The 27,816-nt window shown below is 43.0% G+C and overlaps 1 long non-coding RNA gene across 1 annotated transcript in view; it reads right to left on the reverse strand.

The window, feature by feature from the left end:
- Positions 1–1,716: 1,716 nt before the first annotated feature.
- Positions 1,717–27,816, reverse strand: part of LOC138761566 (uncharacterized) — a 47,229-nt gene continuing 21,129 nt past the window's right edge. Inside the window, exon 3 of the long non-coding RNA XR_011356372.1 lies at positions 1,717–4,814. This is a non-coding gene — a long non-coding RNA (uncharacterized lncRNA). The remainder of the gene's footprint in view (positions 4,815–27,816) is intronic.

A 27,816-nucleotide genomic window follows, 5' to 3' on the forward strand; every position in this document is an offset into this window, starting at 1 on the left:
AACTGTGTCTGCCTGTCCCGCATCGGACTTGTCAGCCACAAACGAGCCTGCAGCTGATGTGGATATTACCCCTCCATAAATCTTCGTCCGTGAAGCCAAGCCAAAGAAAAGAAAAGAATACTGTGACACTAGATTCACTGGGCACGATGCACTGTTGCAGATACATTGACATGGAGTTCACAGTCGGGAGAAGGGTTAATGTTGATGTATGAAAAACTGTGGCAGATACTGTGACTCCAGTTTCACAGTAGGGAGAAGGTTTTATGGTGATGCACGGTAGACGGAGACAGACACTGTGACACCAGATAAGCAGTGGGTTGGAGGTTTAACGGTGATGTTCGTTACACTGTTGTACATACAGTGACATCAGTTTCACAGTAGGGAGAAGGTTTTATGGTGATGTATGGTAGACTGATACAACTACTGTGACACAAGATACAGAGTGGGGAGAAAGTTAAACAATGATGTACAGTAGACTGAGGCATACACTGTCACACCGGGTTCATAGTAGGGAAAATGGTTAACAGAGATGTACATTAACCTGTAGCAGATACAGAGACATCAGTTCCACAGTGGTGAGAAGGACTAATGGTGATGAAAGATACCTTGACACGGTGTTCTCTACAGGCAGAAGGTTTAATGGAGCTGTGAGGCAGATACTGTGATTCTGGGTTCACAGGATTGAGAATGTTTAAAAGTGAGGTACGGTAAACTGTGGCAGATATTGTAAAACCAGGTAGACAGTGGGGAGGAGGTTTAATGGTAATGTACAGTAGACTGAGACAGTTACTGTAACACCATGTTCAAAGCCGAGATAAGGTCTAACAGTGATGTACTATAAACTGTGTCATATATTATGACAGCAGGTTCACAGTGGGGAGAAGGTTTAATGGTGATGTACGGTAGACCAAGACAGATAATATGACACCAGATACTCAGGTGTAACCACATGTGAGGTGGTTTAACGGTGATGCACGATACACTGTTGCAGATACATTGACACCAGGTTCACAGTCGGGAGAAGGTTTAATGTTGATGTACGAAAATCAGTGGCAGGTACTGTGACACCAGTTTCACAGTAGGGAGAAGGTTTTATGGTGATGTACGGAAGATGGAGATAGACACTGTGACACCAAATATACAGTGGGTACGAAGTTTAATGATGATGCTTGTTACACTGTTGTACATACAGTGATTCCAGTTTTACAGTGGAGAGCTCGCCAAATAACATGATCTTGGGAAGGCGATGGTTCTCCATTCTGGAGACGTGACCCACCCAGCCCAGCTGGATCTTCAGCAGCGTGGACTCGATGCTGTCGGCCTCTGCCATCTCGAGTACTTCGATGTTGGAGATGAAGTCGCTCCAATGAATTTTGAGGATGGAGCGGAGACAACGCTGGTGGAAGCGTTCTAGGAGCCGTAGGTGATGCCGGTAGAGGACCCATGATTTGGAGCCAAACAGGAGTGTGGGTATGACAACGGCTCTGTATACGCTAATCTTTGTGAGGTTTTTCAGTTGGTTGTTTTTCCAGACTCTTTTGTGTAGTTTTCCAAAGGCGCTATTTGCCTTGGAGAGTCTGTTGTCTATCTCGTTGTCGATCCTTGCATCTGATGAAATGGTGCAGCCGAGATAGGTAAACTGGTTGACCGTTTTGAGTTTTGTGTGCCCGATGGAGATGTGGGGGGGGGGTGGGGCTGGTAATCCTGGTGGGGAGCTGGCTGATGGAGGACCTCCATTTTCTTCAGGCTGACTTCCAGGCCAAACATTTTGGCAGTTTCCGCAAAACAGGACGTCAAGCGTTATTTGGCGAGCTCTCCACTGGCTACCGTGACAGAGGTGCACCAAAGAAGAGGTACAAGGACTGCCTAAAGAAATCTCTTGGTGCCTGCCACATTGACCACTGCCAGTGGGCTGATATCGCCTCAAACCGTGCATCTTGGCGCTTCACTGTTCGGCGGGCAGCAACCTCCTTTGAAGAAGACTGCAGAGCCCACCTCACTGACAAAAGACAAAGGAGGAAAAACCCAACACCCAACCCCAACCAACCAATTTTCCCCTGCAACCGCTGCAACCGTGTCTGCCTGTCCCGCATCGGACTTGTCAGCCACAATCGAGCCTGCAGCTGACGTGGACTTTTACCCCCTCCATAAATCTTCGTCCACGAAGCCAAGCCAAAGAAAAGAAAACAAAGAAGTTTTACAGTAGGGAGAAGGTTTTATGGTGATGTATGGGAGACTTATACACCTACTGTGACACAAGATGAACAGTAGGGAGGAAGTTAAACAGTGATGTACAGAGGATTGAGGCAAACACTGTAACACTGGGTTCACAGTAGTGAGAATGGTTAACAGTGATGTATATTAACCTGTAGCAGATACAGAGACACCAGTTTTACAGTGGAGAGAAGGACTAATGGTAATGAAAGATACATTGACACGGTGTTCTCAGCAGGCAGAAGGTTTAATGGTGATGTGAGGCAGATACTGTGACACCGGGTTCACAGTACTGAGATGATTTAAAAGGGATGTATGATAAACTGAGACAGATACTGTGACACCAGATTAACATTTGGGAAAAGTTTGAACGGTATTGTACAGTAAACTGTGGCAGAAACTGTGACACCAAGTTCACAGTGGGGAGAATGTTTAACAGTGATATACGCTAGACTCAGGAAGATACGGTAGAGAGAAGGTTTACACTGATGTACCTTAACCTGTTGCAGATACAGTGACACCGGGTGCAGAGTGGGGAGAATCTTTAATGGTGATGTATGGTAGACTGCGGCAGATACTGTAACACCAGGTTCACAGTGGGGAGATTGTTTAACAGTGATGTACGTTAAACTGAGCCAGATACAGTGACTCCGGGTTCACATTACTGAAAAGGTTTAATGGTGATATATGATAAACACTACCAGATAATTGGACATCGGGTTCACAGTGAGGAGAAGCTTTAACTGCTATCTACATTTGACTGTTGCAAATACTGTGACCTAGGGTTCACAGTAGTGAGAAGGTATAATGGTCTGGTACTGTAGAGTTCAGCAGACACTGTGAAACCAGTTTCACAGTGGTGAGAAGGTTTAACAGTGATGTACGATAGACTGAGATAGATACTGTGACATCAAGTTGACAGTAGGGAGAAGGTTTAGCAGTAATGTACGTTAAACTGAGCCAGATACAGTGACTCCGGGTTCACATTACTGAAAAGGTTTAATGGTGATATATGATAAACACTACCAGATAATTGGACATCGGGTTCACAGTGAGGAGAAGCTTTAACTGCTATCTACATTTGACTGTTGCAAATACTGTGACCTAGGGTTCACAGTAGTGAGAAGGTATAATGGTCTGGTACTGTAGAGTTCAGCAGACACTGTGAAACCAGTGTCACAGTGGTGAGAAGGTTTAACAGTGATGTACGATAGACTGAGATAGATACTGTGACATCAAGTTGACAGTAGGGAGAAGGTTTAGCAGTAATGTACGTTAAACTGTGCCAGATACAATGACATCGGGTTCATCGTGGGAAGAAGGTTTAACAGTGTTCAAAGGTAGAATTAGGCAGTTCAGGTGACACCAGGTTCACAGTGGGGAGAATGTTAAATAGTGATATACGATAGGTGGCAGGTACTGTGACAACGGTTTCATGGTGTGGAGAATTTCTAACGTTGATGGTGTGGTAGACTGAGAAAGATACTCTGACACTGGGTTCAGAGGAGTGAGAAGGTTTACAGTGATGTATGATAAACTGAGACAGATACTGTGAAACCAGGCAGACAGTTGGGAGGATTTTTAACGGTGATGTATGGTAGACTGAGGCAGGTACAGTGACACCAGGTTCACAGTGGGGAGAAGTTTTAATGGTGATGCACGATAAACAGTGGCATGTACTGTGACACCAGTTTCATAGTGTGGAGAAGCTTAACTTTGATGTACGGTAGAATGAGGATGATAATGTGACATGGGCTTCACAGAATTGAGAAGGTTTAATGGTGATGTACAGTAGGCTGAGGAAGATACAGTGACAGTGTTCACAATAGTGAGATGGTTTAAAAGAGATGTACGATAAACTGAGGCAGATATACGGACACCTGGTTGCCAGTGGGGAGAATGTTTAACGGTATTTTATGGTAAACTGTGGCAGATACTGTGACACCAGGTTCACAGTGAGGAGATAGTTTAATGGTGATGTATGGTAGACAGAGTCAGTTACTATGACACCAGGTTCATGGTAGTGAGAAGGTTTAAAAGTGATGTACGATAAACTGTGGCAAATGCTGTGAGACAGGGTTCACAGAGGGGAGAAGTTTTAACCGTGATGTATGTTAGACTGAGACAAGTACTGTGACACTGGGTTCACAGGAGGGCAAGGTGTAATGATGATGTACGTTAAACTGTGGCATATACAGTGACACTGGTTTCTCAGTGGGAAGAACATTTAAAGGTGATGTACGATAGAGTGAGGTAGATACTGTGACACCAGTCTTACTGTATTGTTCATTTATCTTAATTACAGCATTTACATTCTGTGCTCCATTTATTTTGTTACAACTTCCAAACAATTTATAAACTTCAATTCTAACCAGATTTTGTTTATTTCAATAGGTCACCACTAAAAGACCAAACCGTTTGCTATCCTAAATATTCTGCACAAAATTATATTCTTTACTTGGGTTTGGTTTCTACAGCACTTCCGTCTGCCTCATTATTTTTTCCATCCCTTGTTTTGTGCTTTCTGCTTTCCCCAGCAGATTTGCCAAATGGGCATCCAACTCTGTCTTTGCAGCTTGACCAAACGTCTCCTCTGTAAACTGAAGCAAACCAAGGAGACCAAAGTTAAAATTTTCTCATTCACATTTTCAAAAACAAAAATGGTTCTGTGACTTGCAATTTCACATCATAATTCCACTTTACAAACTTGCAAGCAACTGCAACACATCCTACAGCTGGAAAACTGCATGCCAACTGCATGGATAAAGCAAATATTCCACCCAGTCGCCCCATTAAATGCTTCCTAGTTAACAACAATCTGAAAGTTAAATGCAAATATATGTATCAGAAAGGTTAATGGGCAGTTATTAATAAATAATTTCCACTATTGAAAGGAAACACATCGGGAAACACCAGGCTCTTGTTAAACAATTCCAGTTGTATTCCTCAAAATGGTTGGAATCTTGATTTCAAGTAGTGTCATTTGGTGAGATTGTTAATCCAGAACAAACCCTGCCCACACACTCCCTTAAAAGCCTGCCAAGTCCTGACTCAGCTCTGTTCCATGCTAAAGCTATCAGAGCTTTTCTGAAGAGATAGCAGACTTCAGATGCTGGTACGTTGAGTCAAAAACACCCTAATATTTCCCTGAACAACACATCACTCTCTAAAAACTAACAAGAACCATCCTGAGTGGTAACCATTTATCTTTCGAGCACCAAAGCCTGGTGAACTTCATATATTTTAAATTCTGTGCACAGTATAAATATTTCCTGCAACTAGTGAACTTGGAGGAATGAGAAGTGAGATTGGACTGTGAAGCAAAGAATTTTTCTGAAGTTACACACACATTACACACACATGCGCCTAGAATCAGAAGGGGGTTAAGTTCGGTAAATTAAGTTAATAGTCATAAGTTAAAGTGTAATTCTGTTTTCATGTTTAAAGAGAATTAAAATCCACTTTAGTTTATGTAACCATTTGTCTTGGTGCATATCTATTGCTGCTGGGCTTTGGGGGTCCTCTGGTCTCGTAACACGGCACCAATCTTTAGAAAAACCCTATATCTTTAGGTTACGATAATAATCCATAAATGGGCCCCGGCATCTTTTGAATGTTATTATTTGCCTATTTAATGTCAATCTAATTTTTTTGTAAACTTCAACATAATATCATTTAACTGTTGCGTATGTGTATATGCAGAATTGCCTTTCCATTTAATCAAAATTACAGTTTTGGGTGCCTTATTTGAGAAAGGATGTGCTGGTGTTTTAAAAGTTTCAGAGATGATTTACTGGAATGATACCAGGAATTAAAAGGTATGAGGAACAACTGTCAACTCTTCGAATGTACCAGTTGGTGATGTAATATTGTAATCATACCTTTTTAAATTTTTTTTTTCTATTTTTCTTTAAACGTAATTCTTTATTGTATTCATGTTATAAAAATTTTAAATAAAGTCTTTAAAAAAGAATGTACCAGTTGGAGTACAGAAAGATAAAGGGACCTCATATGCATTTCAAATGCTGGGAGGCCTGGACAGGGTACACATAGCAAAGATGTGGAACTGAGATCATTGGGTGTATTTAAGGCAGAGATTGACAGGTATTTGATTAGTCAAGGAATCAAGGGTTATGCGGAGAAAGCTGGGGAGTGAGGCTGAATGGAAGAATGGTGGCACAGACCTGCTGGGCCTAGATCTGTTCCTATATCTTGTCATCTATATCCTGCTGGACACCTGGACAACCTTCCTCTTGTATTGCATGGTTAAAAAACAGCCTGCATCATGATTTTATGTCATGTGAACCCATTTCCAATTGAATCAAATGTTACACTCCTCCAGGATGTTTGCTCTCATGTATATAAACATAACATAACATAACAATTACAGCACGGAAACAGGCCATTAGGCCCTTCTAGTCCGCACCGAACCAAACACCCCTTTCTAATCCCACCTCCCTGCACAATGCCCATAACCCTCCATCTTCTTCTCATCCATATACCTGTCCAACCTTTTCTTAAATAATACAATTGACTCCGCCGCCACTATTTCTCCCGGAAGATCATTCCACACAGCTACCACTCTCTGAGTAAAGAAGTTCCCCCTCATGTTACCTCTAAACCTCTGCCCCTTAATTCTTAACTCATGTCCTCTTGTTTTAATCTTTCCTCCTCTTAACGGAAATAGTCTATCCACATCCACTCTTGTCTATCCCTTTCATAATCTTAAATACTTCTATCAAATCCCCTCTCAACCTTCTACGCTCCAAAGAATAAAGACCCAATCTGTCCAATCTCTCCCCATACTCCAGATGCTTAAACCCAGGCAACATTCTGGTAAACCTTCTCTGCACTCTCTCCACTCTGTTTATATCCTTCCTATAATTAGGCGACCAGAACTGCACACAGAACTCCAAATTAGGCCGCACCAACTTCTTATACAATCTCAACATCACCTCCCAACTCCTATATTCCATGCAATGATTGATAAAGGCCAGCATACTAAAAGCCTTCTTCACCACCCTATTCACGTGAGTTTCTACCTTCAGGGAACGATGTACCGTCACTCCTAAATCTTTCTGCTCTTCTGTATTCCTCAATGCTCTCCCATTTACCACATATGTCCTATTCTGATTCTTCTTACCAAAATGAAGCACCTCACACTTATCAGCATTAAATTCCATCTGCCATTTTTCAGCCCACTTTTCTAAGCAACCCAAATCCCTCTGCAATCCTTGAAAACCTTCTTCATTATCCACTATTCCACCTATCTTAGTATCGTCTGCATATTTACTAATCCAATTCACCACCCCATCATCTAGATCATTAATGTATATAACGAACAACAATGGGCCCAATACAGATCCTTGAGGCACACCACTGGTCACCGGCCTCCAACCTGACAGACAATTATCCACTACCACTCTCTGGCCTCTCCCTTTCAGCCAATGTTCAATCCATTTGACTATCTCAAAATTTATACCTAAAGACTGCACCTTCCTAACTAACCTTCCATGTGGTACCTTATCGAAGGCCTTACTGAAGTCCATATAGACAACATCCACTGCGCTACCCTCATCCACATTCCTGGTCACCTCTTCAAAAAATTCAATCAGATTGGTCAAACATGACCTTCCTCCCACAAATCCATGTTGAGTGCTCCTGATCAGACCCTGTCTATCCAGATGTTTATAAGTACTATCTCTAAGAATTTTCTCCATTAATTTACCTACCACAGACGTCAAACTTACAGGCCGATAGTTACCAGGCTTCCTCCTTGAACCCTTTTTAAATAACGGAACCACATGCGCAATGCGCCAATCCTCCGGCACTATCCCCATATCTAATGACATTTGAAAAATTACCGCCAGAGCCTCTGCTATTTCCTTCCTCACTTCTCTCAATGTCCTGGGGAAGATCCCGTCTGGTCCCGGAGATTTATCCACCTTTATATTCTTCAAAAGCCTTAAAACTACACCTTTTGTAATCTCTATATTCCCCATATTTACCCAATTTGCTTTTTTTATCCCACATCTCCCAATATCCTTCTCCTTAGTGAATACCGAAGAAAAGAAACTGTTCAATATCTCCCCCATTTCTCTAGGTTCCACACACAGTTTTCCACTCTGATTTTCTAAGGGACCAATTTTGTCTCTAGCTTTCCTCTTACCATTAACATATTTGTAGAACTCTTTTGGATTAGTTTTCACCCTGCTTGCCATTTTAGCCAATTCAATAAGATAGCTAACGACATCTGCATTTCTCTCAATGCAAATTTTGCATTGACAGGACGACAGCTTCCTCATTTAAAAAATTAGTATCCAGCTGCTCAAATGAGACTTCTTGCTTACTTTCTTAAAAGAGCAAAATTGCCATGGGTTAAAATAGAAACAAATAAAATAGGAGAGAAAAAAGCAGAAGAATTTATATACAAGTGGAAATCGAAATTAATGGTTGGTGATAAAGATACACCTTTATTGAAACATTTGATTAATATATGGAATAAAATAAATGATGAAATTTGTGTAAGAGGATGTATATCACCCAAAATGGCATTGATTTAAAATTCTCGTATCTCTCTCAAAGGATCATCAATTTCTGGATAGCTGGTTTTGCATGAGGATTATAAATGTTGAAGATTGTTATGAAAGGGGTCAATTAATGTCATTTGAGCAACTTGGAAATAAATATCATATAGAATTTTGTTTTGTTATTTCTAACTAAGAGTATATTTGAAGGGTAAGTTAGGACCAACCATATTGTACTGAAATAGAACTCCTTCAAAAGAGGAATTGTTAAAAAGTTTTCTTCTATGATGTTCTCGTCCTTACAAGTAGGAACTTTTAAGTGAGGAGTTCATAAGTCTAAACAAAGGTGGAAAATGGATCTGAATATTGTCATTGATTGGCAAATATGGGCAGATCTATGGAAGGATCTCAATGTAAGATATTAAGTTAATTCAGTGTAATGTTTACATCACTTATGTAGCAGATGTCAGCAAGGATTTTATCTGAGATCTGCATCTGAACTCAGGTAACTCAGGCATTTGGATTTGAATAACTCAACAGGAAGCTGATTTGGCAACAGAGATCACATAATCCAGGGGAGCTGTATTAACTCACTTCAACTCAGCAGTCTGGAACTATTGACCAGATTTCCACACTGTACATGCAGCAGTGAATAGGAAATCCAAAACTAAATAGTTTTTTCTTTGACAGTTACTGGGACAGATTGAATGAAATAAAATCAGAATTATCAAACCAATATTTTAGGTGTCATGAAAATGTAGGATATTTCTTGCATTCAACTTAGCTTTGTCCTAATGCAAGATTATTTTGGGTAGAATCAATAAAATTTGGAACAAGTTACAGAGTTGTTTTCCCGCAAACTCCGACCTTACTTTTATTAGGAAACATTGAAGGAATGAAGCCCAAATTAAAACTATTAATATATCAATTGGAATTTGTTAGTGTGAGCAGTGATGAGGAAATGTATTGCATTTACTTGGAAATCAAATATATTTTTAGGTATCCCAAGATGACATGCAAAATTTCAAAGTTGTATTCCTTTGGAAAAAATTACATATAGCTTGAGAAATATATACTCTATACTTTTGAAAATATGGCACCTGAATATTCAAATAGTAGGCTTAAATTTATAATAACGCTCTTTCCATCTCTCTAGACCTGCGAGATTCTCCTCTAAGTTGTAAAATTTTTATTTTGGTTTGTTAGATTTCCTTACCACCGCTATCTCTGGGAAAGTGGAGGACTGGCACAGAGCACAAGAAAACAGGAAGACCACACCCCACAAACATCTGAGAAGCAGAGGATTCAATCCATGGGATGGTGATGATGGAAGCAGACCAGTGAGGGGTTCTGCAGCTGAAGGACACACACAGGTGGCAGGCAATTGGTGCTTTGAGGAGAGGAACCCACAAAGGCTGTGGGCGTCTGGAGAATGCAGTCAAGGAACAGACACCAGGCCATGGATTGTTAGAGACTGGATCAAAACTGGCTAATAGAAGGTCAGGTTTTTAAACTGGGATACAAGTGGGTGCTAAAAGGTTCCTAATTGTGTCAGTTAAAACTGCAGTTCACATTGCCAATGGCTTGGATTGGTCTGTGAGCATTGAAAGAGAATCCACAATCCTTCAGTGACTCTGCCCAGGGTTTGGACGGGGACGACACATTCCTCTTTTGCTTCTCTTTCTCTGACTGCAAGCGGCATTGCAGGCAATTTCTGCCAATGGCGAATCTGTCTGCCTTACAGCAGGTAAAAAGCTATTTTTTGTGTTATGACAATTTGTATTATGTGACAGTAAATTGCCTCCTGAAATAAAGAGAGAGGTTCAAGTTTGAAACTATTACAAACTCAACTCACCAGAGCTCCCTGGATTATACCTCTTTCCACTATTTTTTTTGCAAGTACACCATTGATTTTCTGCCAACTCCTCTGCTGCATCTGCCCTGTGACAGATTATATATTTTATATTGTATATAGATATGTTTTTGAAAGAGATAGAGTGTGGGACTCGTGTAGGTCACAAACAAACACAAACACTTCACAAAACAGCTCTCATTCAAAGGGCAAGAGCTTTGCTGAGAGTGAGACATGCAGGCACTGAGAGCCTTTGCAAAGACAAAACAAGGAGACTGCTTTGTTAAAGAATTTCGTAAGAAGGTGTAAATGGATGATTGTTTTGAAAGCAACAGATGAATGAACACAGAAGTTTGGGTGCGGTGCAGTGTAATGGAGGATTTACACCAGCTAATGCAAGAAGGGATGCAGTTGCATCAGAAGACATAATCTAACTTCCACCATTGGGCCCAGGGATGCAGTTGAATAGGAAGACATAATCTAATTTACACTATGAGGCCCAGGAATCATATGAATTAGTAGACACATCTAAATTCCACCATGAGGCCCAGGATGCAGTTGCATCAGAAGACATAATATAATTTCCACCATGAGGCCCAGAGATGCAGTTGTCTTTTGGTGGTCGCAGACTGTCAGGAGACCAGGAAGATAATTAAATAATTTATTCAAAGAGATAAGCTATGAGTAAACAACTTTTGGGTAATATAAGCCATGGACCCACTGCTGAAGTTTGACACTCCAAGAGGTGGCAACATCTCTCAGCAAGAAGAAGAATTTCTAGAGTCCAGCCAACATCCCGGTCGGGGGACGTGGAGAAGCTGCTACTGGCGCCCCCGACAACCTACTACAAGTGTGCAGTCATTCCCTCGCCTCGGCAGTTGGGACCAGTCCAGGCGTCGATAAATATAATTGGGAAGGGCTTGCATATTGTAGTTTGAACAGAGTGGCCATTTGGGGGAGAAGGGATCAACTATGTGGGCCTTGTAATGGAGGATTAAAACCATGTACCCAGATGCTTTTTGCTTATGTGGAACTGACGACATTGGGTCCACACGCAGGTCACCTTACTTTCAGAACTAGCAGATGTAATTAAACTCAGCCATGGGGATTTATCTGAAGATACACTTTGAAATGGAATTCCACTGTGAGGCCCAGGGAAAGCAGTTGTCAAATGCAACAATCTGAAATTGACGAATTGGTCACAACCTGTCTTGCTCGAGAAGTTTTAATAAGTCTTTGTATCTACGAGATAAACCAGGAAATCATAACATCCTGGTTCCATAATAATTAATCTTCTAAATTGTAGAATATAATGTTCAGTTTTGATTTTGACTGACAAATGTTAGAAGGAGTAGGCGCATGATTAATTGATTTTGGGGTATATAAGCCTGTGGTCCTGCTGCTGAAGGTTAGACTCTCCGAGGGGTGGGAACACCCCTAGTCAAGAAGGAAGAACAGCCAGAGTCCGAGCAACGTCCCGGTCAGGGGAGGTGGAGAAGCTGCTACCAGCGCCCTGACAACCTACTACAAGTGTGCAGTCGTTGCCTCGCTTCGGCAGTTGGGACCAGTCCAAGCATTGATAAGTATAGTTGGGAAGGGCTTGCATATTGTAGTGTGAAATCAGCTTTTGAATTAGTAATAAACATTTGTATAAACTAAACTGCTCTCGGTGTGTGTGTCTATTTTCTTTTGGTAGCTCAAACACTGTGACCAATCTAAAATGAACAAAATGAGAGGTATAAGTTTACCCAAGACAGGCCTGTACACATGCCTCAGGACGATGGCCGCATGGTCGTGTGGACATGCCCAGCATGCCAGCTTGTGAAGTCCTGTACCGTTCCTCCTTGTCCACATGGCCGAATAAGCTTGCTCAGCTGCAGTCTGGCAAATTGATTACATAGGCCCTATGCCAGACTGTATGGGTAAATGTTGCATCCTAGAAATGGGTGACACCTTTTTAGGCCTGATTTTTGCTTTTTCCACCAAGACGGCTGACCAAGCTAGCACTATGCAAGGACTAAACCACTTAATTTCTCGTTATGATGTACCAGAAGAAATTCAGTCTGATAATGGCTCGCATTTCTCCGGGAAGGCAATCTGTGATTGGGCAGCTGACAACAGTATTTTATGGGTCCACCATATTCCATATTACCTGCACACAGGCTGCCGGGTAAGTTGAACGAATGAACGGCTTACTGAAGGAACAAGTTGATTTGTTAACACCACTGGGGCCCCTGAAGGGGTGGAGCCATGTGCTGCAGCAGGCAGTTGACAATTTGGATCATTGCCCTTTGAAGGGAGGTACACCTTTCCACCGACTTCTTCACGCTTCTGAACTACAGCCTATTCCAGAGGAAAAAGTCATTGGCCCCCATTCCCAAGCCAGAGAATGCCAGACAAAAGGTATGGGTTGCACCACCAGGTAGTGGCCCTCCTGTAAAAGGGGAAATAATGACACCTGCCCAGGGTAACACTCTGTGGGTAGCTATTGAGGGACAGGATGGTTTAGTTTGTTTAAATACTAAATGCTTACGGCATCGTGAGTGACATATGTCAGGCTTCTTTGTTCCAGGTCCTCCGTCTTGCACTCCTGCTAATCTGCCTCAACAATTGCTTTGGTGCCAGCAATTGGATTTGTAATGCTGAGGACATTCCGAGGGAGTTGCCCGTGGGGAGACGGTCCGATGCATTACACCAATGAGGTCCTCGCTCACCCGTCTCAAGTGCAGCTTATATAAATATGTTATTGCCCGTCACGGTTCCTTTATTCTGTTTGTGGATGGACCAACTGAAGGAGTCGACCCCTACTTCTGTGATGGTCATTTTTGAACCCGCTTTTTATTTTGTGATAACTCTGCACCACCTGTCGCTAAGTGGTGGGAGGTTTACGGTTCTGTGGAGGGTTGGTTGTCTACTTCACCATCTAACATTCCTTCAGATATGTCCGACAATTCCTTTCTCCATGTTTCCTATGCATACGCTCACCGATTGAATATATCTGATTGTTGGATTTGTGGCATAGGCCCTTTGCATACCTGGAAGGGGCATTCCTATGATCCCTATTCCTTTCACCCGAAAGGAGGTTGCTGCCTGGAAATATTTTGATCCCTCCAAAGGCAAGGTTCACATTGATCAGGAGACCTTGAAGATAATTAAATAATTTATTCAAAGAGATATGCTATGAGTAAACAACTTTTGGATAATATAAGCCATGGCCCCACTGCTGAAGTTTAAGACTCTCCAAGAGGTGGCAACATCTCTCAGCAAGAAGAAGAAGAACTTATAGAGTCCACTGTGCCTGATGAGGCCAGGTTCTTTAGTCCAAGTGAAATTTTCGGTATTTTTCAAGACTGCCATATTTCTACCTCACCTTATAATATAACACCCTGCTATTCTATTGTTTCTCAACATGTGAAGGGCTTTTGTAAGTTCCCCGATAGGCCTACGGATGTACTGGGATACATTGACTGTCTGGCATATTCCCCTTTTATTTCCAAGCACCCTATGAATGGGCCTTATTGGGTTTGTGGGTCTCGTGCCTTTGCATGGTTACCCCTTACCTGGGGTGGTTGCTGCTATTTGGCATATAATGTTCCCTACCTGCATCATATTTCCCATTTACAGGATCATCCCTCGCTTATGCATATGTCCCCTGTTCTTCGACATAGATGTGCCCTCTTAGGTGCTGAGATTTTCTTTGGTGCCTTGATCCCAGGTTATGGCGTTATTCGCATTTCCAAAGAGGGTCACAAATTATATGATCTGATGAGCTCTATTGCCAATGAGACATCCTTCGCCCTTTCATCTGTCAGTCATGGCCTTAATGACATTAATCACGAGCTCTCTGCTGTCAGGACAGTGGCTTTACAGAATCATATGGCCTTGGATTTTCATTTAGCAAAACAGGGTGGCACGTGTGCTATTGTCGGTTCTGAATGTTGTTCATATGTTCCCGATGTATCCACTAATGTATCTGATATTGTTCAGCATGTTTCAAAATCTGTTCGTGAGCTCCAGCGTCTGGATATTGTGGCTCACAAGGATAGTTTGAGCCTTGATTGGAATCCTTTTTCATGGTTAGCTGGTACATTTGGGGGGTTGGGCCACACTATTCTCCGTTGGTTGCTCGCATTATTGCTTATTTTTGTGCTTATTATAGTTTTAGTTTCTCTTTTTCACTCCTTCTGTACTCAAATACTTGTAAGGTCTCGTAAGTGACAGGCTGCGACCAAGGGGTGGAATGTAATGGAGGATTTAGACCAGTTTATGCAAGAAGGGATGCAGTTGCATCAGAAGACATAATCTAAATTCCACCATGGGGCCCAGGGATGCCGTTGAATAGGAAGACATAACCTAATTTACACTATGAGGCCCAGGATGCATATGAATTGGTAGACACATCTAAATTCCACCATGAGGCTCAGAGATGCAGTTGCATCAGAAAACATAATATAATTTCCACCATGGGGCCCAGGGATGCAGTTGAATAGGAAGACATAACCTAATTTACACTATGAGGCCCAGGAATCATATGAATTAGTGGATACATCTAAATTCCACCATGAAGCCCAGGATGCAGTTGCATCAGAAAACATAATATAATTTCCACCATGAGGCCCAGAGATGCAGTTGTCTTTTGGTGGTCGCAGACTGTCAGGAGACCTTGAGGATAATTAAATCATTTATTCAAAGAGATAAGCTATGAGTAAACAACTTTTGGGTAATATAAGCCATAGTCCCACTGCTGAAGTTTGACACTCTCCAAGATGTGGCAACATCTCTCAGCAAGAAGAAGAACTTCTAGAGTCCAGCCAACGTCCCAGTCGGGGGAGGTGGAGAAGCTGCTACCAGCACCCCAACAACCTACTACAAGTGTGCAGTCGTTGCCTCGCCTCGGCAGTTGGGACCAGTCCAGGCATTGATAAGTATAATTGGGAAGGGCTTGCATATTGTAGTTTGAAGTCAGCTTTTGAATTTGTAATAAACATTGTATAAACTGAACTGCCCTCGGTGTGTGTGTGTCTATTTTCTTTCGGTAGCTCAAACACTGTGACCAAACACAGAAGTTTTGGTGCGGTGCAGTCATCTGGCTGGTTTCAGTTTGCTGTTCTAAGAAGGTTATGTGTTTTTGCAAGCAGAGAGGAGAGACCAAACAGGCTTTTTCTAAAAGAATGAGAGAGGGAGATGGCAAGCTGGCATCTTGTTGAAACCCCATTTTGAAGATGGGTTGTGAGTTCTCAGTTCAGCCTGTTGAAAAACCTTGTTGGCAATTACTGGCTAGAAATGGTGTTTCACCTGAAATAAGGGAAACAAAAGGAACTCTGTGGTGACCTGCAGAAGAGGTTATCATTTGGAAAACCCTGATGGAGCAAGACACTGAAGTGGCTGATCAGAGGGAATCAGTTTTTGTGTGTCCAATGAGCAAAGGTTCCCTCTCTGAAACCAACAAGAGCCTTCCTGAGGGGGTAACCATTAATCTTTAAGCAGTGAAAATTCATAAACGTTAAGTTCTGTGTGCAGTATAAGAATTGATAGATACCAGTAAATTTGGAGGAGTGAGAAGTGAGATTGGACTGTGAATCAAATAAATTTTCAGAATTTATACTCATTTCATACAACTGCAGTTAGAATTAGAAAGGGTTAATGTTAGGCTACTTTACGTTAATAGTAATAAGTTAAAGTTTGATCCTGTTTTTATCTTTAAAGAAAATTAAAAAAGACGTTTGTTTAAGTGTCCATTTGTCTTGGTGATTTTCTACTGCTGCTAGGTGTTGGGGTCCTCTGGGCCTGTAACAGTTCCAAGATGAGGTCTTCTAATCCAAGACACTCAAAATGTCTTATTTCTGCAATAAATACAGATTACCCCATACTGTCATTGATAAAGCCTGCAGCCGTAACTCCAATTCTCTTTCTGACTTTACCCCACCTCCTCTCCAGCAGAACAAGGACAGAATCCCTCTGGTTTCTCACTTACCACCCATCAGCTGCCACATCTGACACGTTATCCTTGGACACTTCCAACTTCAGCACCATCCTCTAACCTGCTACATATAACACACTCCACTCATATCCTCATTTCACAGGGGCAAGTCTTTCTGTGACTCCCTTGACAGCACTTCCCTCTCCACCCACCACCACCTGACGAGCTTCCCACTGGAACCACAGAAATTGCCAAACTTCTCCCTACATCTCCTCTCACCTCCATCCAAGGCCACAATCAGACCTACTGTATCAATCCCCTAACCCTTCCAGCAACATGCCTGTTGGCCTCATCCATCGCCAGGGTGAGGGCAAACATACTTAAGGAAAACACATTGTATTCCTCCTGGGCAGCCTTAAACTCAATAGCATGAACACTAATGTTTCTACTTTTAAGTAGCCACTTACCTATGTCTGATTTCACTGTTTCCATCTCTTGATCTACTGCCCATTTGAACATAATTACTCATTTAAGGCATAAGAGTTGACAGTGGTGTTTTCCCCATATATCTTGAAATTGAGCAACTGGTAAAATTTGCAAAGGAATGGAGTTATTGTTCAAAATCTGCCTGTGATCTCAAGTATTCTTGGACTGAAAAGATATCTGGGACAAATGGCTACTTAAGTACAATCTGTACATAATTGTATATCCTAAAGTACAATGACTACTTCTATCCAATAAAGATTGTTAAAGAGCAATAATATACAATACTATTACACAAAATTCCCATCCATCCACCACAAACATTAAAACACAAAGCAATCACTCCTTATTAGTCAGGAAGTGCCTGCACTTCCCAAGAAGGCTGAGGAGATTAAGCCAACGGCTCGCATCCTGAGATTTTACAGGAGCACAGTTGTGTCTCCTGTCCGGCTGCATCATTGGATGGTCTAGTAACTACAAAGCATCAGAGAGGAATGATTCAAACAGTTGTGAGGATTAAAACTTTCTTCTTTAGATGACATTTACTGGGGGTATTGTTCAAATAGTGCTCAAGGAATTGTAAAAACACCATTTTCATCCAGTGCACAGCATCGTTAACCATGGCCATCATGACTGCCAGGCTGGGGAATAGCTTCTTCCCACAGGCTGTGAGACGAGTGAAAAATATCCCGTAAGTGGGATAATTATCCCTTTTATATATGTAGCGACTACTTCAGTAGAGCTACTAAATTAATAAACACACGCGTGCACACACACACACACACCCACACACACACACACTCTCTCTCACACACACACACACACACACACACACACACACACACACCAGGTTAGTCAACACAAGACTGCTTTATTCAGACTTTACAGGCTTATTTTATATACTGCGTGCCCCTTGTTCCTTGGGATAAGGTGGGACATCATTATGAACTTGCTGCTGACCAACAGGGCCGGCAGATTTAAATTAAGCCTTGTGAGTGACCTGCACCTTCCGGCAGGAGACTCCACGGATTAACATGCCATTCCTCGCACGCAGCACCACGCATGTACAGTCAATTAAAAGGATGAGTACAGTCTTATGATTTCGCTTGCCTGCCGAAATACCGCTCCCACTCAGCCCACTACACAGTCGCTACACCACCCATACTCCTTCAGAACTGTCGCCAGAAACTAAAACACCAGCTGCATGCATTGCCAAATGACCGGTGGATGCCCTCACCATTTGGGCTGGGGGCATTGAATGGGTGAAGTGGGATCCACTTGGGCAGGCTTCAGTCTGTCCACACTTAACAGCTGTGAATGCCCCGGTCCTTCTTAACCACACGGAACATAAAGGTTTTGCACTCTCAAAATCTGATCTTTAAAAGACTTCCATCTCTCTACAACATCCTGCCAAGAAAACAAATTGTCCCAATGCACACCCTGTAAGTCCTTTCGCATCTCCTCAAATCTAGCTTTTCCCCAACCTGGTATTCTGGTTGACCGCCGGGGGATTGGCAACAAATTATCTTACTCGAGATGCTGTAGCAGCATCCAATGCACCTACTACGTGCCAGAATTTTGTGTCCTCTGCCGTTATGCCTTGAAGACAAAATTAGGTTTCAGACTGATTAAGCCATACCCGAGGTTGATGGGTCCAGAAAGGAGGCAAGTGAAGACCCATCGCATTAACCGCAGCCGTGGTGGCAGCTGCTGCTGCTGTAGTTGTATCCATGATAACTGGAGATTCAAGCTTCGGCTGAATCTTGCACTCGGGTCACCAATTGTAGCAGCTACTTCAGTAGAGCTACTAAAGTAATACACATACACACACCAGGTTAGTCAACACAAGACTGCTTTATTCAATCTTTACAGGCTTCTTTTATATACTGCATTACTTGTCAGGGAAGATATTACAGTAGTACTGAGGCAAGATAGACTGGAGGGCTCATTGAGGGAGGAAGTGTGGGTAGAACTAAAATTAAGAAGGGTGAGGTTACTATTATAGAGGTATATTATTGGCTGACAAATGGCAAGAGGGAACTAGAAGAGCAAATGTGCAAGGAAGTAGCTGAGATGTGCAGTAGGTATAGGGTGGTGTTGGTTTGGGGATTTCTATTTTCCTAACAGATTGGGTAATGCAGTCAGTGAGAGGGCAGGATGGCTTAGAGTTTATAAAATGTGTTCAGGACTGCTTTTTTCAGCAGTATGTGGAGCTGTCGACTAGAGGGGGAGCAGTGTTCAATCAGTTGTTAGGGAATGAAATGAGGCAGGTGACTGAGGTGAGCGTTGGGGAGAACTTCGGATCCAGTGATCATGGGTCCATTTGCTTTAGCTTAATAATGGAAAGGGATAGGTCAGGTCTAAAGTCGAAGGTCTTTGAGTGGGGAAAGGCAAGATTTGAAGAAATGAGAAGGGATTTGCAGAGAGTTGTGTGGGCTGATCTTTTTGTTTAAAAGGATGTGGAGGAAAATTGGAGGGTACTTAAAGGTGAGATTTTGAGAGTACAGGATCTTTATATTCCAGATTGTAGGAAAGGCAAGACCAAAAGTTCAAGGGAGCCGTGGATTTCTAGAAAAATTAGGAAGTTGGTTTGGGATAAGAGGGAGGCCTATGCTAAATATAAGAAACCAAAGATAGATGAAATGTACCATCATTAATTAGATGGAAGAAAGAGCCTTAAGAGGGAAATTCAAAAGGCAAAAAGAAGGTATGAGGTGTCCATAGCTAATTAGGTGAATGTGAATTCTAAGGGTATTTACAGATATGTGAACAGTAAAAGGAGGGTTAAGGATAGAGTAGGTCCACTGGAAAATGGGAAAGGTGGAATATTTGAGGAGCTGCATGAGATGGGAGAGATATTGAACGATTTTGTTTCATCCGTATTCATGGGAGGGGTCATTGGATGATGTGAGATAAATGAGGTGAATGGCTTAGTTATGGAAAGGATAGGGATTAGTAAAAAGAGGGTTTTGGAGCTTCTAGGGTCAATAAAGGTGGATAGATCTCCTGGTCTTGATGGGAGTTTTCCCAGGGAGCAAATAGTGGGGGCTCTGACAGTGATTTTTCAACGATCACTGGAGGAGGGTGTGGTGCCGTGGGATTGGAGAGTTGCAAATGTAGGTCCGTTGCTTAAATAAAAGCACAAAGTGCAGGCCAAGTAAGTTTGACTTTGGTGGTGGAGAACGTTATGAAGGGTATTCTTAGAGATAGTATGTACAAATATCTGGATAGGCAGGGATTGATCAGGGACACCCATCATGGGTTTGTGAAGGGAAAGTCATTTTGATAAATCTTGTTGAGTTATTAGAAGAGGTGAGAAGGAAAGTGGATGAAGTTAAGGCAGTTGACAAGATCTATTTGAATTTTAGTAAGAATTTTGATAAGGTTCCACATGTAAGTTTAGTTAGGAAGGTTCAGTCAGTAGGGATTAATAGAGAGATGGTAAGAAGGGTTCAGATGTGGCTGGAAGATAGACAGCAGAGAGTCATGGTGGACACCTGTCTGTCAGGATGGAATCCTGTGACGAGCGGTGTACCTCAGGGATTGGTGCTGGGTCCCCTGTTGTTTATCATTTATATTCATGATTTGGATGAGGGGGTGGTTAACTGAGTAACAAATATGCAGACGATACGAAAATAGGGGGAGTGGTGGATAGTGAGGAAGGCTTTCTTGGATTACAGGATTTGGTTTGTTTGGAAGAGGGGGCTGAAAGATGGCAGATGGAATTTAATATAGACACATGTGAGGTGCTGCATTCCAGAAATAAATAAATAAAATAGGATATGTGCAGTAAAGGGGTGGGTATCGAGGAATCCAAAGGAACAGAGGGATCTTGGAGTTATGATACAGTGTTCCTTGATGGTGGATTCTCATGTAGACAGTGTGGTTAAGAAGGCATATGGCATGCTGGCCTTCATAAATCATAGCTTAGGCTAGCGTATAGCTGGAAAATGATGCTGTGACTGTTTAAGGCATTGGTGAGGCCAGATTTGGAATATTGTGTTCAGTTCTGGTCTTCAAATTATAGGAAGGTGGAGAGCCTGCAGTGATGATATACAAAACTGTTTCCCGGCTTACAAGATCCAAAGTACAGAGACTTTATAGAGGGGATTTGATAGAGGTATTTAAAATTCTGAAAGGAATAGATAGACTAGACTTGAGTGGACTCTTTCCCCTGAGGGCCGGAGAGGTTGGAACAAGAGGGCATGAGTTAAGGGTAAGGAGGCAAAACTTTAGGAAAAACGTTAGAGGATGTATCTTCACTCAGTGAGTGGTGGCAGGATGGAATGATCTTCCAGAGGAGATAGTTGCGGAAGGGTCCTTTCTGTCATTTAAGAGAATGTTGGATGTGTACATGGATATGAGGGGGTTGGAGGGATAAGGGCGGAAAGTGGGGGGGGGAAGCGAGTGGAGTTATTCATGTGAACCAGCATGGACTCGGAGGGCCGATATGGCCTGTTTCTGTGCTGTAAACTCTTGTATGGTTATATGTGCAGGGCTATAACCAACTGAAAAACCTCACAAAGATAAGCATATACAGAGCCGTTGTCATACCCACACTCCTGTTCGGCTCCGAATCATGGGTCCTCTACCGGCATCACCTACGGCTCCTAGAACGCTTCTACCAGCGTTGTCTCTGCTCCATCCTCAACATTCATTGGAGCGCTTTCATCCCTAATGTTGAAGTACTCGAGATGGCAGAGGTCGACAGCATCGAGTCAATGCTGCTGAAGATCCAGCTGTGCTGGGTGGGTCACGTCTCCAGAATGGAGGACCATCGCCTTCCCAAGATCGTGTTATATGGTGAGCTCTCCACTGGCCACCGTGACAGAGGTGCACCAAAGAAAAGGTACAAGGACTGCCTAAAGAAATCTCTTGGTGCCTGCCACATTGACCACTGCCAGTGGGCTGATAACGCCTCAAACCGTGCATCTTGGCACCTCACAGTTTGGCGGGCAGCAACCTCCTTTGAAGAAGACCTCACTGACAAAAGGCAAAGGAGGAAAAACCCAACACCCAACACCAACCAACCAATTTTCCCCTGCAACCGCTGCAACCGTGTCTGCCTGTCCCGCATCGGACTTGTCAGCCACAAACGAGCCTGCAGCTGACATGGACATTTACCCCCTCCATAAATCTTCGTCCACGAAGCCAAGCCAAAGATACAGGACAAGGTGGAACATCATTAACTATTTACTGCTGATCCACAGTACCGGCAATTTTAAATTAAGTCCTGCAAGTGTCCCATGCTTTCCAGCAGGAGATTCCACAGGACAATGTGCCATTTTATGGCACGTGACCCACGCGCGTGGTCCATTAAGTGGGTGAGTACCTAGCTGTCTGTCTTATGGTTTTGCACGTTGGCTGAAGGATCGCGCCAGCAACAGTTCACAATGCTATGCTGTATCCCCACTTGGCGAGCTACATATATCTATTTAGATTATTCATATGGTCATTATGTGCTTTGTATTGTGTGTTTTTGTGCAGGTACCATGGTTGTTTTGTAGGGTTGTAGATGTACGACCCAATGCATCATTCCATAGATTCACAGAACATTACAGCACCGATACAGACCGTTCAGCTTTTCTAGTCTGTGCCAAAGTATTATTCTGCTTCGTCCCACTGACCAGCATCCAGTCCAACACCCTCCACCCTGCCTCGTATCCCTGAACTTGTCCAAATTCTTCAATGTTAACATTGAGCTCACATTTACTCATGCAGCTGGCAGCTTGTTCCACTCTCCCACCACCAAGTGTGGAGCAGTTCCCCCTAATGTTTCCACTAAACTTTTCCCCTTTTCATCCTTAACCCATGTATTAAGGCAGGGGTGTCAAACTCAAATTCACGGAGGGCCAAAATTAAAAACTTGGACTAAGTCGAGGGCCGAACTAAATATTTATTGAAAATTTTCAACAACATCTGCATGCTTTCTCTTCTTTCAACATATGTAATGTTAAACTTTTTCTTATTAAAATGAATGTTTAATAATAGCTTTGGATAAACTCTTTCCAGAAGCTTTAACAAATGAGAAATAAAATATTCAATAAATAATATTTCTCTATAGAGGATTTGTCAAATGTTGCTAGTGTGCTGTCGAATAGTAAAATCTGAGGGCTATTGAGAATGTGGGAGAATAACATGATTCCTGAAACAATCAAATGGGTGACTGATTGTGGGCATGAACTCTAGCAGGGTTATTTGCCATGCCCTTTTTCCATTGGTACAGATATCCTTTGATTTACACACTTTTCAAGTTTTATGCCTAATGAGGTTGTATCCAGGTGCAGGACCATTTTTAACCAGGAATATATTTATCACTGTGACATGAAACTATTGGAAGATCGTTTTATCCTGAGATTAAAGTTCATAATACTTACTCAGGCCTATGTGTGGGAGGGCGGGGTTTGCAGGCGATCGGGTTGGACAACGACAGTGTGGGGGCATTGGCTCTCGCTGCATGGCGGCATCTCGGCGGATCAGCGGCCCCGTCACCGTGAGTCGTGGGTCAGCCTGCAGCAGGGAGGGGGAGTGGGCAAAGGTCCTGGCGAGGTCAGGCCCCCCCTGAGTTTCTGCTGGACCCCCCTTGACCTTCTGAGTTCCTCCCGGACCCCTCCCCCTTGACCTGCTGAGTTTCTCTCGGACCCCCCTTTTACCTGCTGAGTTTCTCCTGGATCCCCCCTTTGACCTGCTGAGTTTCTCCTGGACCCCCTTTGACCTGCTGAGTTTCTCCCTTCTGGTGTTTTTACGAGAACCACAGACTTTCGCTCATACATTGATGAGGGGGATCAAGGGCCAAACATTGTCAGGTACCTCTCTGCTGGATAAAGGATACGGTTTAACCCGCTGAGTTTCTCCAGTGTTGGGTTTTCACGAGGTAGAGTCAAAGGGCCGAAGGGCCTGTTTCTGATCTGTAATGTTCTACGGACCCTGCTCTTCTTTCCGTGCCGGTGTCCAAGGACCTTTCCAGGGCAGTCTCCGCGCTCAGGATCGCGCTGGGATCCCGGTCAGCGGTGGAGGAGCAGGTGAGCATGGCTCATCCCGATCCAGCCCACGCCACTCCCGAGATTGGCGGGGGGGGTTCCACCCTACCTGCCCGACCAGCCTCGCTCTCCACGTGTACTCCGGGCACCCGCCGCTGGTCTGGTGGGAAGGCACAGGGCGGCCGGCACCCCCATCGCCCGGCGGGGAGCCCTAATCTTCCCTCCGGCATCCCGACTCCATCTGCAGCTCCAAGAAACGCTGTGCCACTGGGGTTCCGGATGCTGGGAAGCGGCCTTGGCTTCCCCTGACACCGGCCAGGCCGCGCTGCGGTGGGGGGACACGACAGCGTGTTTATAAAACCACCCACCACTACTTTTCAAGGACCAGGAATTTTCTCTCTCTCTCTCACCCTGGGACACAGCGGTTACTGTGCATGCGCTACACTGGCGCAGTGGCCAGCGGGCCACCTCTAATACATTTTTTATATGATCTTGCGGGCCAAATATAATTATATCGCAGGCCAAATTTGGCCCGCGGGCCAGAGTTTGACATGTGTGTATTAAGGACTTCTCCAAGAGATGGCATCTCAAAAAACAACCTCTATCGTCAAGGACTCTCACCACCCAGGCCATGCCTTCTTCACACTGCTATCATCAAAAGAAAAGGTCCAGGAGCTTGAAGCCTAACACCCAATGTTACAGACACAGCTTCTACCCCTATGCAATCAGATTTCTGAATGGACAATGAACCACAGTCACTACCTCACTTACTCTTCATTTTGCAAAAATGGATTTCTTTGTTTAAAATGTAATTTAGAGCAATATATGCACCTGTATTGTTGCCACAAAATGACAAATTTTGTGACATGTTCATCACAATAAAATTTTATTTCTAACATTGCGCATACATCAGAAAACCATCATAGCTCAAAAGACAATTTGAAAAGATGAATTAACTATTTCCCTGCATCCTCCCCTTTTACGCCTATTTTTCTAAACGCACCCCATGATCTGGACACCTCCACTAAACCCAACCCACATTTCTACTTCCATTCAAAGCACTCAGAATTATACCAAGGCAATAAAATAAAAACTCAATGCTGGAAATACTCAGCAGGTCATCTCCTGGAAAAATAATCGGAGTTAAAACGTTCAGGTCGATAACCTTTAACTGGGATTCAGAAAGATGATCAAACAAACCTGATTCTATTTTCTGAGAAAAAGAAGAGGAGAAATATCAAAATGAATACATCAGATGAAAGCAGCAGAAATGGCAGTGGTGCTGGATGAGTGGAGTCGACATGTTGATCAGCACATCTGTCTGGGTGGAGGAGTAAAGGATAAACAGGACAAACATGATGCCGTCACTGTGAGGTAGAATATGACAGCTGCAGAGAATCTGAAATGAAAGAATGCTGAAAATACTTGTTTTTGGATCAATGTGACAAAATCTGACCTGACAAAAGAAAACAAAATTGCTTGCTCTGCCAGAACTCTCTAGATCCCTTACTAACAGTGCACTTCTGGCACAGGTATTAAGCGAAATATGAGCTTGGGTGGGCAGAGGGGGAGGAGAAGGAGTTTGAAAATCACTTCTCTAAATGAAAAGGTTTCTCCATCTCCGTTTTAAGCAGACATCGTTTTATTCTGAGGCTGTGCCCACTGGTCCTAAACTCTCCCACTATTGTCAAAATCCTTTCTATCCAGCCCTTTCACTATTCTTCAGATTTCAATGAGGTCCTGCTTCATCCTTCTAAACTCGGGCGAATACAGGCCCAGAGCCATCAACTGCTCCTCAAACATTATTCCTCCCATCCCCAGGATCAGTCTTGTAAATCACCTCTGGGCCATCACATCCTCACTTAGAAATAGGGCCTAAGATTGCTCACAACAATTACGAGATCAGGATAACCAGAAGGTGGTCATGGGAGGGGAGACAGCTGCAGGACTGCCCAGAGTCCGTGGAATGGATGGTATTCAAGGAGTCAGCTGAGGGGGTGGGGGTCGTGGCAAGATAGCCTAGGAAAAAGATGTGAGAAGACACATCTCCCTGACTGAACTATTTAATTCTCAAACTATAGTGATTTAAAAAAAAATTATCAATGTTTTGAACAGTAATTTACGACTGTAGGATTCTGGAAATGAAGAAAGGAAAAAAGTAGTGTTCGGCACTACCAGTTGCCCCTATAATCACAGAGACAAAGACTGAGGGAACGATAGGCTTTATTAAACACAAGACTGCTGGCCTGGGTCCAAGCTAGGGAAGTGAAGGGAAGGAAGATGTGGCTCGACCTTTATGGCCTGGGTCACAGGGGAGGAGTCTAGGAGAGGATGTCATCAGGAGGGCATGCCAGCCCGTGCCTGTACTGGTCAGTACATACAATACCATACCATTACAAGCAGCTTTGAAAAAAACCTATTTTATCAACCTGTGAAAAGTACAGAAAAAGCAAGGCCGACTTCCAGAACGAGCCTCGGGAGCAGTTATAGATGGATCTGAAGCCTCAACGTGGAAGTCGAGAGCAGCTGGAAGAAACGTCCATGTCCACTGCGCATCCAGAGACGCAAGATGGTGCCAAGAATCTTGGTGAATGTATGATCCGACACGAGCCGGGCTTGACTAAGGAGCGCGGGGGCTGGTTGCCCAAACGTGAGCACAAGGTGGAAGAAGAAGAGGTGGAGGAGGACAACTCAGAAGTTCTCAAAGAAGAAGAGCAAGAATTACTTGCTACAGGTTCATTCATTGAAAGTAGGCCTAAGACTTTAAGAAAATCTACTTCTCCAATGAAAGCTGTTGTTTCACCAAAGACATCTTCCCCAGTCTTAAAGGCCCCTGTAACAGGGATGGAAGTCTACCTCATGTTTACAGAACTTATCAAACAAAATTTAAACATGATGTCTTCTATGACCTAAGGTTTTGAAACTTTAAATGATCAATTTGCTGGTATGAAGGAAAGAATGGCTGATATGTGTGAAGAAATTACATCTATTAAAGTTGATGTTAATAAATGTTTAACAGCAGTGGACACTGTACTTGATCAATTTAAGAAGCTAGAAGTTTTTATTGATTGTAAGGACTGTGTGGACAATTATGAGGAGAGAATGGATCATATTGAGGATTCGTGTACAGGCTGGGAAGTCCAGAAGAGAGATTTATTACAAAACATTGATTCATTGGAAAATCGAAGTCATCGTAATAATATTAAGATAGTTGTTTGGCTGGAAGATATTGAAGGTTCAGATCCTGTAAAATAAATTTGGAAATGGATTCCAGAGGTGTTGGAAGTCGAGTTTTTACCAGATGGACTGGAATTAGATTGGGCTCATAGGGCGTTTAGGAGAAAATCTTTTCCAGGTCAAATGCCAAGAGCAGTTCTTTAAAGATGTTTGTGATATCAGGATAGAGAAATGATTTTGTGGCTTGCGGTTCAGAAAACTCGTCTTGGGGAGCATGGCCTGATGGCGAAGGAGGAAGAAGTGTAATTCCATATTTTCCCAGTTGGACCAGAAATACTTGAATTTAAATACTTGTAAAAGTCTTAAAAGTTTGTTTTGATGTTATCTGAATGTTTAAAGACTGTAATGGCAGCTAATACAAAGAATTCGAAGATAGAGATTCAGAAGAAACTTCACTTTAAAAGTTCAAAGGAAGTGAGGCCTACATATCAAATGGAATCCTTGGAGTTGAATGGACAACCACCCAAGCAACAAAGGACTCCAGCCTGGCTGAGTATTACCCCTGCGATGGCGCTGGACTAACTTTTTCTTCTTCATATCTTGATCAGCACGCCTGCGATGTCGGTCGCGCTGTAGAATCGCTGGAGTCCATGATGAACCCCA

This window comes from Narcine bancroftii, chromosome 4 (assembly GCF_036971445.1).
Source record: "Narcine bancroftii isolate sNarBan1 chromosome 4, sNarBan1.hap1, whole genome shotgun sequence".
NCBI lineage: Eukaryota > Metazoa > Chordata > Chondrichthyes > Torpediniformes > Narcinidae > Narcine > Narcine bancroftii.